The sequence below is a fragment of the Dromaius novaehollandiae genome, chromosome Z (genome assembly GCF_036370855.1).
Source record: "Dromaius novaehollandiae isolate bDroNov1 chromosome Z, bDroNov1.hap1, whole genome shotgun sequence".
Lineage (NCBI taxonomy): Eukaryota > Metazoa > Chordata > Aves > Casuariiformes > Dromaiidae > Dromaius > Dromaius novaehollandiae.
In genome coordinates, this window is record NC_088132.1 from 32,096,788 (window position 1) to 32,109,606 (window position 12,819).

The 12,819-nt window shown below is 37.2% G+C and overlaps 1 long non-coding RNA gene across 1 annotated transcript in view; it reads left to right on the forward strand.

Annotated features, from left to right (window-relative positions):
• Positions 1 to 1,898: 1,898 nt before the first annotated feature.
• The window catches only part of LOC112978798 (uncharacterized), a 36,958-nt gene continuing 26,037 nt past the window's right edge, over positions 1,899 to 12,819 (forward strand). The window contains exons 1-3 of the long non-coding RNA XR_010386065.1: positions 1,899 to 1,973; positions 2,416 to 2,544; positions 2,845 to 2,985. This is a non-coding gene — a long non-coding RNA (uncharacterized LOC112978798). The remainder of the gene's footprint in view (positions 1,974 to 2,415; positions 2,545 to 2,844; positions 2,986 to 12,819) is intronic.

Sequence of the window (12,819 nt, forward strand, 5' to 3'; positions counted from 1 at the left end):
AACTGTGATGCTCTCCTTGATAATCTTTTTTGGAAAACATTATCTCTCACTGTGCCTAAAAAGCGTAATACAGGTAGGAGCCTGCATCCTGTTAATGTTTTTAGGTGTAAAACTGCTTTACAAAACTGTATCCCAGGTTCCTGGCTGAGAACTGCTTGGAGTAAGTCCATATGGTGCCACAGAGTCCGGTGGCGGTGGTCTCCGGACAAGCACCTGTATTGCAGTACCGTTCAGAGGCACTAGCCAGAACAGGCAGTCGGGGTGGCTCCATTGCTGGCCTTGCTGCCATAATAATTTGTTCGTGGGATATGTTACCATTCTCATGCAGCTGTACTGATTTTGGTTCAGGACCTTAAGTGACTCATGCTAAATGACTCTGTACCACATCCATTTCTCAGGCTAGCCATGTCCTGAACCTTATTTTCAAAAGGGCCAGATTTTCAATTATTTTTAAGGTTAATAAAGATATAAATAGCTCTAGCTGAGATTTACAGAACAGTGCTAGCCAGACCGATATCCTTGTTGTTGGTCCGAAGGAGTCTTGTTTATAAATATCTATAATTTTTCAATGGAAAGTAATTTCTGGTTTTGTTTTTCACTAAAATATTTTTTTTCTTTGAAAAAAGAATGCGAAATAAACAGGAAAAATTTCAATGCAAAAAAGTTTCTAATATTTCATTAAAAAGTGAATTTTTTTCATATTCTTTTGTATTTTAAGGTGAAATACAGTGTTTGCAGAATACCGATATACAGTAAGACTAATTTTCTTTGAAATTACAGAGTCATCTGATGAACATTTGATCCAAGTGAGCACAATTTACAGGGAAATTTAGAGTGGTATAGGTTTGTGTTTGAACTCATGTATACATACATATACATTTGTATGGGGAGAAATAATTTAAAAGTCAAGGTTTTAAATCTTTCATAGTCTTCTGAATTGTATTTATTTTATTTCAGCTACGCAAGCAGCGTGTCTTACACACAATATAATGAATGCTATTTGCATGAAAAGATCCCCAACAGATCATTCCTCTCCTACTTATAATTGTAGCTGTTGGTATGAAACGTAAAATAGCATACAGTATATTTTATCTTGTATTTTCAACTAATATATGAAGAGTAATCAGTTGGTGTATTCTCCACAATAGAAGTGAAAACCGAGCCCTTAAAGAAATCTTTCTTTCTCCTCCTTTGATCGTAAACAGTGACTAGGACATGAGTAGAAACTGAGGTTCCCTGGAATGACATGATAACTGTGCAGCAGGTGGCAGTGAGACGTGCATGTAGTCTGCATCATCTTAGAAAGGTACTGTCGAGAAGTGCTTAATATTCATTAGACATTCTCTGGTTCAGCCTCCCGTAGTCTGTTGTGGGATACAGTGGAAGCAAAGAAAGCATCTATTTTCACTTGCAAGTTGTAACACTGTTTTTGATGCGTTAAAGCAATGATCCTTCAATCTGCTGCCCTTGATAGTGGCTCCAAAACAATACCTGCTGTGCAGCAGGAGGGGGAAGCTGTGCAGTGCATTTCATTGATAGTAGACTAACAATGAACTATGATGTCTGTTGTGCATGTTATATTATTCATTTACGTGTTCTTGCTGTATTGTCTTTTTTATGGATTTGGAATCACACATATTACTGAGAGTATAATCAGCATGACAAGCAGACCTTTATTTTTTTTTTTTTTTCCTCTCCAGGATAATCCCCTCTGCTTGTATTTCCACAGCCTTTTTATCCCATCTTCAAAGCTTCATATTCAAGCTAATGTCCTTCTGGGCAACGGTGTCTGGGTAGCTCTCTTTTTAATCAGCCTGTCAGAGCCACTCTGTAATCAGGCTGAGGCGTACTTATTGATCAGTTGATCTTTCCTCACTTTCCAAAGCTTGCCACTCCTGCAGCCTTTTCACTATGTGCAGAACCCTATGCAGGCGTAAAATAACTCAGTGAATGCATCTCAGCATCTTTAGATGGTAAGATTATTTTGTTGTTCTTGGTATTCCTAGCGGTGTGCATACTCCCTGTTCTGCCCACTGAATATGCCAGGCAGCATAGCTTCCCCTGCCTCCTCTGGGAGGTTGTCTCACACTTAAAATTTCTCTGGTTTGGCAGTTAGTCTGCTTCCTGGACTAAACTGCTGCTTTTGAATTTGACCCCGTGTTTATTGGTTACGTGAACTGGTATTTACACCCTACCTCTTCATCATGTTTTGTTTTCATTAGTGGTCTTTTATTGTGTGTAATTATAAGTTGCATTGTAATGGCTTTATCTCATGCATAATAGCTAGACCTGGCTCATTTTGTGGTTGAGCGGGAAGGCTCTCTGTAGTATAGAAAATGAGTGTCCTAACCACAGCTACTGTCTTATGCATTTTCTCACTCTCTTGCATTTTTATTTCTTTACCTTTCTCTGCAGAGGTTTGACTAGAACAAGAAGATATCATATATGACTACTCTAACCAAGCTCAAATGAGAAGCAGAGACATGTTCCGATTCCTGCAGTAATCAAGAAAGTTTATTTCCTAGAGGGGGATGCTCTTTATTGGTATGCCTGGTGGTGGTGGTGGTGTTTTTTCCCCTGACCGAGAGGTCATAGCTACTGCTGCCATCAAGCTGTTCTTTTGAAGGGATGCCTCTGCTTGGCTTTTTGCCCGTGCCCCTTCATTCCTCTAGCTACAGTGGGGAAAATATCAGCAGCAAGCATCTCACTGCTTTCATCCTAGCTCTCTGAGCAACTTGGCTGAGGTTCCAGGCCTTGCGCTGCTCGGAGGATTAAGATCCGTAATAGTGGATATAGCCAAATTTCTCTTACATAATTTCCTCTTTTTTGTTATGCTTCACACAGAGCTTTGTTCCAGTCTAGTAGCCTATGGCAATAAGCTGGAGAGTGAGACTGAGGCTGATGAAATGCAGAGGACAGAATGAAAATGCATGAAAAATTCTGATGACGAATATACGGGGAAGTCAATTTAAATTCTTATCCAAGGTGTGTATAAAATGCAGCAGCAGTGCTAGATATTTGAGTCAGTTATATATTCTTGTAAGTATTGAAGATGCTTCACTCTTTTTGGAGAGTCTCCCTCTACAAGGAGAAGTCGTTTAAGAGTAACTGCACAGCTCTGCAGTAGCGGGATTTGGGGAAGGTTACTAAACTTTAGGCCATCGTGTCATGCAAGGCTTGTCTCATCTATTTACTATGATGGGATTTTTTTTTTTTAATCAGGCTTTTAAAATAGAAAAAAACATAAGAGGAGGGAGACCTATATTCCCAACACCAGAAATTCAAAATTCACCAGGTGAATCTCATCCTTTTCCACGCCAGAACAACGTGTCACCTAAGAGCTTTAAGTTACTGTTTTAAAAAAAAAAAAAAAGAAAGAAAAGAAAACAAAAAACAAACCAAGTGATCAATCAATAAAAAAGCACCACTGACAAAGGATTTCAGTTCATTTTATTGTCTTCTCTTTTCTGGAGCCTAACAGTACACCAGGGCTACATTTTTAGGCTTTCTTTTCCCCAAGTATTGGAACTTGAGAAATGAAATTTAAGTGTCTCTCATAATTATCTAACTCAAACAGCTTAATGAAAGCAATAAATACTTTGACGTTTTAAATTGTAGAGCTGGCTGCATGAAAAAAATACAACACAAAGGCTTTAACTGAACGAGGAACAACTGTAAAGTAACAAACTGAAGAACTCTTCAAAATAATTTAATGTGAAATTGCTTTCTTTAAACAAGCATAAATTACTCTTCTGAGGTAGAAAAAGCACACTGTTATACACTTGCAGGAATGGTAAAAAGTAAACAATATTGAACCCAGGGAAAAAGACTCGGCTCTTTAGTCTGCTGCACGCGCGTATGTCCCAGAAACGTAACACTGTTCTTTGTCACATGCTGCTGCTGTGAGATTCGGGGGAAGCTGTAGCATGAAAAGGTAAAATGAGGTAGTTGTACCCAGTAAGTACAATAACACCATGCTATAAAGGGAGGCTTTGAAAGCCTTGTGTTTGCCTGCTATTCTCAAACAACAGAAGTTGATTTAACGATGGTCCTGTTTATATACTTTTTCCTGCTTTTCTGCCAGACTGCAGTCAGCTCTAACAAACTGCTGTCCTGGGAAGGAGGGATCCCACCTCCAGCCACACGTGTCTTTTTGACACTCTTTAAAAAAACAGCCTTTCCATAGTAATGTCCAATTAAACTTTCTACAGTGTTTAGTTTTTTCACTTGTCTAATGGATATGACTATAGCATTTTAATTTGGGGGGAAAAAAAGTATGCTTGTTGTAACAGCACAAGGGGAACAGTTCCAATGAAAGAATATTTTGCTTTCAGAAAACATTTCCCTTTTCTCTTTCTCTGTCTCCCTACTCTTTCACCTAATTGTATGAAGGGTTGTTAAGCTTTAAAAGGTGCGAAGCATCCTCAGTTCACATTAACTTCAGCAACTTCGGTGTTTTCAGCATCTCAGAAAAAGGCGGCAGTGTTACAACTGCTGTTAGTACCTTGCGCTATTAGGTAATCCCTCGGTAGTGTGTTGGATAGATTTTGCTCTGTGTGTATCCATGCATCACTATGGTACTACAGGTCTCCACTCATTTATTTTAGGTTTAGCTTTTTGTAAGTTAACTGGGCTTTTTAATGTTTAGTTTTGAATAGATAATTTAGATTATATCAGATTTCTTTTGAAAATGTGGCTGTGTTACCAGAACTGACTGAAAAATTTTGCTGAAAAAAGCAAAATTTAAGTATTTTATGTGGAAAATCGTAGACATAATTGGACAACTTAAAGTAACAATTGGAGAAACTTTTCAAAATAACATTTTTAGTTTCAATTTCCTCTTGACTTTTGTGAGCCCAGGTTTTCCTGTAGGCAGTTACGTATCGCCCCAGTCATTTTGCACTAACTAGGTGCATAATGTTTCTGTTCATTCTTTTAGCTTCTTGACCTCCTATTTTATATCTGATAGCTTGTTTTGCCTCTTTGGGCAGAGGAAACAGGCTGCTTTTCCTGGAATCGAGAACCTTTTTGAGAGGTTCTTCCTGATCTTGAGAGTTATGATATAGCCTTTCCTTTGAACTTTGTTCTGCGGTGATTCTGCAAAGTGTGAGGCAGTAATTGATTTTTTTCCCAGCCTGGCTACTACTCCTCTCTTCTTTCCTCCCAGTTTTTCATGATGAAGAAAAAGACACGGAAAATCACTTTTTTTTTCCCTCAGAAAAGAGGGGAAAAAAGAGCTAGTATTCTTATAACTCTGCCAGTTCAGGCTGTAACATTTACCCATCCATGCTTATGGCCTGTCAGGAAGCCAGCGTAAATGGGCTGAGAGACATCAGGATACTGCTCCTAAGAGGAAGTATTCTTTCTTGAAGCATTTTAAGAAGTGTGTTTAATAGCTCTGACAAAGTACCACTTAATAGATTTTTAAAAGTTTAAGGAAACAAAAAGATGTAGTAAGTAATGATTTTAATATATAAAAAAATCAAATTTATTGAAAAGTCAAAATCTTATATCAAGCATCTCTGAAACAGGATCAACAGAATCATTACTTGCAGTGCCTTATTGGAAGAGGAGACATTGTGATTAATGTTGCTGTTAAGATAAAACAGAGACTTTTCTTTTGTTCCCTTGGACTGTTGAAATGGTTGATTGTTTGAAAACTGGTCGGAATTTATAGTCCTTCAAAGCATACCATTATAAACAGTTTAGCAGAGTAAAATCATTGTCTTCTAATGATTAGTTCAAGCTCAAAAAGGCTCTGTGCGTGTGTGCGTGTCCAACAGCACATGTACATTGTGTGTGTGCCGAGTCTTCGACTTTCAATTTCATGTGAGTTAAGGGCACTAAGTGAAACCACTGGAACTCAGTGAGTTTTGTAAGAAAATTCTTATACCCCCAACTTTTGGGGCCCTTCATGAGTTCATAAACTTACTATTCTCTGACTACGTGAGGAAAGGTTGTTGCCTACATGTATTTCCACAAATAGCGATATCCCCGTGACCAGCTGGTTCTGTGCTTTTTGAAACTTGCGGAAATTTCTAGCTTGCTTTCTTTAAGTGGAAAGCTTAACACTAAAAAAACTTTTCTAGAAGAGCAGGATGGAAAAATGCTTCTCTACTGTTCTTCTCTCCTTGTTCTTTGAAATTCAAGAGCTTTGAGACAGATGTGTGCTGGTAAATAATTCAGGAGTAACTTGTGTATTTGTTATTGCTATAATAATCATCTGTTGTGTCTTTGTGTATTCCCTATCTTATTCTAGTATGTTCTACCTAAGTAACTTTCATAGCTTGAGGTGCAAGCTGTTCGGCACAATTCAGTGCTATCCAGTGCGGTTTCGGTATTTGAACTGGAAAACTTGTAAAATCTGTTGTAACAGTGTGGTATTTTCTTCTGTATAAAACAGAGAGCCTTCTATTAGTCTTTCTAAAAATTTTGCTCTGGGGTTTAAATTACATACCTTTTCTGAGATTTTGTGAAGCACTATTTTTCACTGTCCTGTCTTTGTGGAGTGGAAAATATCTAGCAGTAATTGTCTGTGTGAAGATGCCAGTAAGGAGATGTGATGAGAAAGGTAAAGTAGAATATGCTTTTTGTATTTTCAGTATTTTAGAAATTTGGTTCTTGTTAATCTTTGTAGTTACTATGAGGCAGAAGATGATGTATTATTTAAACACATTGATAGTTCTGGTGGATTTTACGCTGTAATACTCTGCCTTGCAGAACTTGCACTGCATATGTACCAGAAGCTTATCTGCTTTTATGAATCTTTCTGTTTCTCCATCTGCCCACTTCTGCGTTTTGGCAAATGAACAGGCTTATTTTGTGGTTTTAGTATTTGGATGAAAAACTACTGGCTAGGGATTCATTACAGAAGACTAATTCTTACCTAAGATGAATTGGTCTCAACTCATGTTAATGATTACCTTAAAATATGTCAAAGATCTGTGATAGTTCATTAAGTACTTGTTATGTTAATCTTCATGATGACCTTTTGCTGAGACTTGAGGTATGACTACAGAAATGAAATTCAGGAAATTGCTATTATGATAAAATTACTGCAGTAGACCTTTAGGGGCCAAATTCCAAATAACTTTGAATCAAGTGTGTTTTACTTTTCAAAATGCATCTGAAAAACTGTTTTTGAACACTTGTAGGATCTGAAAGGATCCTACCTGAAAAGGGAGGTAAAAATAGAAAGCTATTTGAATTTGTTTGGGTTTTGGATGGTGGGAGTGGTTTCAAGTTGTAGTAACAGATACGTCTCAAAGTTACCTCTGGTTATAAAATATAAATAAATCAATTTAAAAATCTGGGTTTCAAAAGAAACAAATACTATTGATATTTAGAATTTTTCCAGGCTGTGGTCAGAGAAGTTCATGGCCAAGGCCCAACTTTGTGCACTGAGATTACATTAGTGTGAATCACTCACTCAAATTGTCAGCTCCTCACCTGCCATTGCTCTAGTTAGCTGCAGGTCAGTATGTTCTTTTATCTCCTGCATTACAGGAAGGAGCCACAGAGTATTTGATTTGCTTTTATTGGAAGGTTTATGTATTTGAAGATCTGTTTATCTTTAGCTACATTTGTTCAAAAGGTATGGCTATCTGCAGCTCCTTAAAAGGTAGGTCTGATGAAGTCAAATAACATTGTCTTTTCTTGATTTGGTTCCAGTTTCAGAGATTATTAGATTTCAGAGTTTAAGAGCTGGAGTCTATATGTGTTACCCTTATACTACTGCTAACAATAGTTAATATTATACTGCGGCAGGACCCCAGGCCCCATTCAGGTCCTCTAATACTGTGTTGGTTGCAGTTAAAGATTAAATATTTCCAAGATCTCCCATGGAAAAAAATACAGAACCAATTTTAGATATTGATTGTTAATTTACTTATGATATGCTTCAGCACATTCCCAGGCCTGCCTTAGGGAGTTGTGTCTTGGGCTGGAATCTGTTGCCAAACACAAATTTCTTCTCAGGCTGTCTCACCACACTTTGTTTCAAACCTCCCAACATTTTTTCTAAGCAGGTTTTCAGAAAGTCATCAAGAAAATGAGTGAAAGATGTAAGACGGTCATTAGCTGTTACAGTATCTATGAAGATATTGTAAACTCCATTAAGTGTCCTGCATAAAGCAGGTTTATAATGAATGTAGACCATTTTTAACCAAGTGAATCATTCTGGATTTTTAGCTAGTGAATCATTCAGTTGTTCAATGAATCATTCAAATAATGAAGGCAAAAAATGTCTTCATTATTTGCTCAGTAGTTCAGGCACATTTGCATAGTGAAGTTGGTGGTTTGTAACGCTTTTTACTTTTGCTCATTTTATTGTGGACTTCTGTTCACCATTTAAACAGATACCCAATTGTGCTAAACTTCATGAAACATTTTCTGATCTTTCAGTTGCTTTTATGAATACCCAGCAGTCATCCTAATATTTGAAAATAATGAATAGTATGACCCTAGGAATTATAGCAAACCAAGCTCAGGGCTTTTATGTGGGGCAAAAAAACACCCTGTGTTTGATTTCCTTTCTTTTCTTGTTTGAGGACTGAGGCTCAGAGCTCTGTGTCTGGCAGCTGCTAACTACTGTTTTTGTAGAAGGCAGGTTCATGACTCGGAGTCCTCCTGGCTTCCTCACAGGCCCAGGGGACAGGGGTAGTGTGTTGTAGCTGCTGGTTTTGAATGAAGTGTATGGCCTTACACTCCTCATCCTTGCTGAATGCTGCTTTGCCTTCCGGCAGGCTGTCATGTAGAGAGGAAGATGTGCAGTCAGTCGTTTGCTCTTTGCTTTTTCTCTCCTCTGCTTGCCACATGCTGTGGGAAGAAGTACCTGCAGTTCAGAGTCTACTTTTCTTTCCCCAGAAGTCAATAACTACTTAAAGCATTTTGGAAAAAGTCTGCAGTTTTCCTCATCGGGGCACTTTTGGCTAATTGAAAGAGTCATTCTTGCACAGCCCTACCTAGACCATTTGGCCAAAGCCTCTGTCACCCCCCAAAACCATATGATCCTGGCCTTCGTGAAGAGGCTTAGGCAAAAGTGCACGTGTATTGGGCTAGGTCTCATTCCCCTTTCAGTGGCTTCACCATATGTAGTTGTGATATGGCCCTGAAAGATAAAAAAGAGTGATCTTTTAAAAATGCTTTCTCTCAGCTGGTGTCTGTGTTTCTTGCTGTGTATGTTGGACAGTTGAATCTCTTTGAGCCATTATGTGTCTCTGCCTAGGCTAAATAAGATAAGAGTATACATGTGGAGAAACAGCATTACATGAAAGAAGAGGGTAAAAACATGTTTCATTCCAATGAAATCATTCCAGAAAGACTTGTATTTTATTTCTAAGAGGTTTTGCTTTTTTAACACTGATAAGTTGCGTAACCAAAAGGTGGCAACAGCCTATCTGCAACTGATGTATGCTTATGATGCATGCCCTTCGGCACTTGCAAGATTATATCCCCTGGTGCTTCCCAGATTGTCTCAGTATTGGGGAAAAAAAAGATCCTTGGGTATTATTTCTCATTAAGAATGCTATAAATAAGAAATATGATTACTGATTACAAAAATTATTTTTTATCCATCTAAATAAAGCAGATGAATAAAAAGATATGTTTGTATGTTTATTGCCATTTTAGCAGGTGCATTGAAGTATAAATTACAGCAGCATCAACGAATAAATTAATCATAATTAGCACTCAGTTAAAAAGACCTTTTCTCATCAAAGATGTGGATGCTATATTTAGAGCTGCTAATTTTAGATGGGGAGGATATTTACCAGCCAAGGTCTGATGCTTCTTAGAGAAAAACACTTAAGAGTAAGAATTAAATAATGAAGTTACCCATAAAATTAGGATTACAGTTAAAATACTCCCAAAGCAGGAAATGAAATGCAAGCATATCCATTTGTTTTAATTCAGTTGCATTCCTCCCATTAACATAAAACTTTAAATCGAATAGCCTGCACTTGACTTTGCCGCACCCTGCTCCTTAAGAGTAAGGGCTAAGCCAGAGGTACCTGAAGTAAAAATTAGGCACCACAAAGTTCTGCGCTGCAGTGTAAGTGACATAAACTGGAGCTTACCATTTAGATGACCAAGGCCCAAGTTTTGTTCATAAAACCTTCCAGCTGTCCCCAAACGCATCTAGTCATCTCTCTATGCTGTGCAATGGTACTGCGAGTCATGCAGCCTCGGTAAGGCCGGGGAGAGAGCGAGCAAGCGGTAGTGTAACTGGGTGTCTCGCTGCCTTCAGTCCCTGCAGGTGGGGGTCTGCCCGGAGACTGTGTAGATGTTAAAGAATAATGTGATGAACCACAGAAACGCAACGGGAAGCTTGGAATGCAAACTCTCCTCTCTTCACTGGCTCTGCATTTCACATAAAATGCTCTGAGCAAATTCACTGGGTCAGTCAGTATCAGTCTGCTTTCAGGAGAACTGCTTGTGCTATTGGGCCCAGAAATCAAAACTGATCATGCGCCCGGTTAAAAGAAAGGACATTGGTCTTCAAATGACTGTGTCCACGTGTAACCCCGTGTGTGAATTAGGTGACTAAATAGCAAACTAATTTTGTTAATAATCCCTTCAAGTTTACCCAAGGATTACACCACCATCAACACAGAAGTCTGAGCTTCCCTTTTTTTTAAATAACCTACTAACTACTTTTTTAAAATAACCTAAATAACCTTCTGTATGTGGATGAGTCAAAATTATTTGTATAGCAAACTTCTTCAGGCAGAACTTTCTCCATGGAGAACGTTTGACTGGAATTTCTCTACTAAGCAGGTTAAACTAAATCCATGTCAAACTATTTTCGGAAAACAATGTAAATCTCAAATTTTCACAAAAGCTTTTCTCTGATTAAAAAAAAGCAACCGTTCTCTTTAGTGAGCAACTGTCTGACATTATCTTATTGCTGAGTCAGTGACAGTGAAAAAGAAGAAGAATGTAGGTAGTAAGAAGATTGAGCAGGGGTTCTGTAATCATGTATATATACTACATATATAATTTATATGTGCTTTAGATACAAATGGATTAAGCAAATAAGGCGTGGTGATTTAGTAGTTCCAGCTTCACTTCTATTAGTAGGACAGCAGAAAAGTCATGAATTTGACTATTTGTCCTAAATCAGTGTATATTTTAGCAATCCTTCAAATAAATCCACAAATTTCAACACTTATCTCCAACCTCCAATTTATATGACACTATTTTATTTGCAAACAAGCAGGAAATTATGGTTCTCTTAACAAAAACTCTTTGCTAGCACAGTTAGTTTCATACTTCAAAATGTATATAGATTTTCCAATTAAAATGGAATTTTAGCTGAGAGTTTAGAATTTCAGACAGAATAACAGCTCTTCTCTTAAACTATTCATTGATTACCAGTTACTACTGCTTCATAAATATAGTAGTAGTTGATTTGAAATGCTTAGCAAAAAGCAGTATTAGATTGTCTTTCAGAAGCAGACTTTTTCAGAATGTTTGGACTACTTGTTATTTATTTGTCATTTTATTAATTCTTCTAAATGCAGGGTAATTTCTGTATTGGAGGGCAGTACAAATAAGTTCTGTATTTACTGCAGTTAATCATTATAACTCTTTTATACTGGTAAATAAATCTAGAAAATTAAACATTACATTTTTTTAATTAAGCATAAAATGATTTATTTTTGAGCTCCTAATTAAAGTGCCCTGAAGTTTGTCCCTCCTCTTCAAACCTTGAAGTTGGAGAAATGCAAAGTGTGGAAGATTAACCCACTAATGGAAATTGGATGCTGTATTTATTTCTAATCTCTGTTTGTCCCTGAAGTCACTATTATTTCATATCCCTCAGTTATTCCCAGCCTCTGTTCTCCATAAATTCCTACCATTTTGCAGCTTTGCAACCAATTATTTTTCATCCCATTTCCATAATTCACTCTCATGACAGGAAATCAGAAGGGAAATGAATTTGTTTTCTCTGAAAGAAGTTTTAAGGATGAATGGATGAGATTATCAGATGAACTTTGAAATATTTTAATGAAGTAATTAAAGTAAAACCTGATGAGGGGAGGGTGTTAAAAGCAAAGATTATTTTATAGCTGCTTTATCTTTTAAAGAAAAGAAGGATTTACTTAGTACACACTCCAGTTTTTATGCGCTTGGAGTGGCAAGCTCATGAAGTCAAGTACGACAGGCAGTATTTGCGCTGATTGTGTTCACCCTAAATAACAGGCATAAAAGTGAAACCTGCTTTTGGATCTGCACTCCAAAGCAGTGCTGTAGAATATCATTGAGCTATAAATCTGGTGCAAAATGCAAGATGAGTTTAATTCTGGGTTAACTCACAATACTTAGAAAGAGTGATGTGGGCGCTGAGCATGCATTTCAAACTTTATCACTAGAAAATTAGTCTGAATTACTCTTTTAAGAAAATTAACAAAAAAAAATTTCTACTTTGACAGGAATATGGACTTTGGGCAAGTAAGTAACTGAGGGTCTGCATAGCAGTACCTGTATAAAATTCTCCAGTTATGCACAGAGAGTCAGATTAGATGATTTAGCAATATATTTAAAAACTTGTAAACTCTGAATTGAAACAAATTGAATGACTGACTTGTATAAAACACAAAAGGAGGCTTTAATATTAACAGTGCAAATGTCCCCAAATTCCGTAGTTGCTGTTCTTATTTATGTGGGTTGTTGTCATTATTCAGGAAAAAAAAAAAATCAGCACCGTCTAATAGAAATGGTTGATCAGACAGCCTAAACAAATTGCTAAATTTGGGTTATTTTAAAGAGCACTTACATAACTTGTCAAAACAAGTTATGAATAATGTCTATCCATTG